Here is a 222-nt window from a genome sequence, read left to right as displayed (position 1 = left end):
ACCTCCCAACTCCTGGGCTTAGGCGATTCTCTTGCCTCAGCCTCCCGAGTAGCTGGGACTACAGGTGCCCACCACAATGCCCAGCTACCAAATTTAGTATCTTAAAACAAACATTATCCATTTCTGTGGGTTAAGTATTTGGAAGTAAGCAGTTTAGCGTGTCAAGATGTGGACAGGGGATGCCATCATCTATGTTTGGTGAATCTGCTTCCAGGCTCTCCT

Source organism: Otolemur garnettii, unplaced genomic scaffold (genome assembly GCF_000181295.1).
Source record: "Otolemur garnettii isolate 467f Iridium unplaced genomic scaffold, OtoGar3 scaffold00008, whole genome shotgun sequence".
Lineage (NCBI taxonomy): Eukaryota > Metazoa > Chordata > Mammalia > Primates > Galagidae > Otolemur > Otolemur garnettii.
This window is presented reverse-complemented; position numbering follows the sequence as displayed.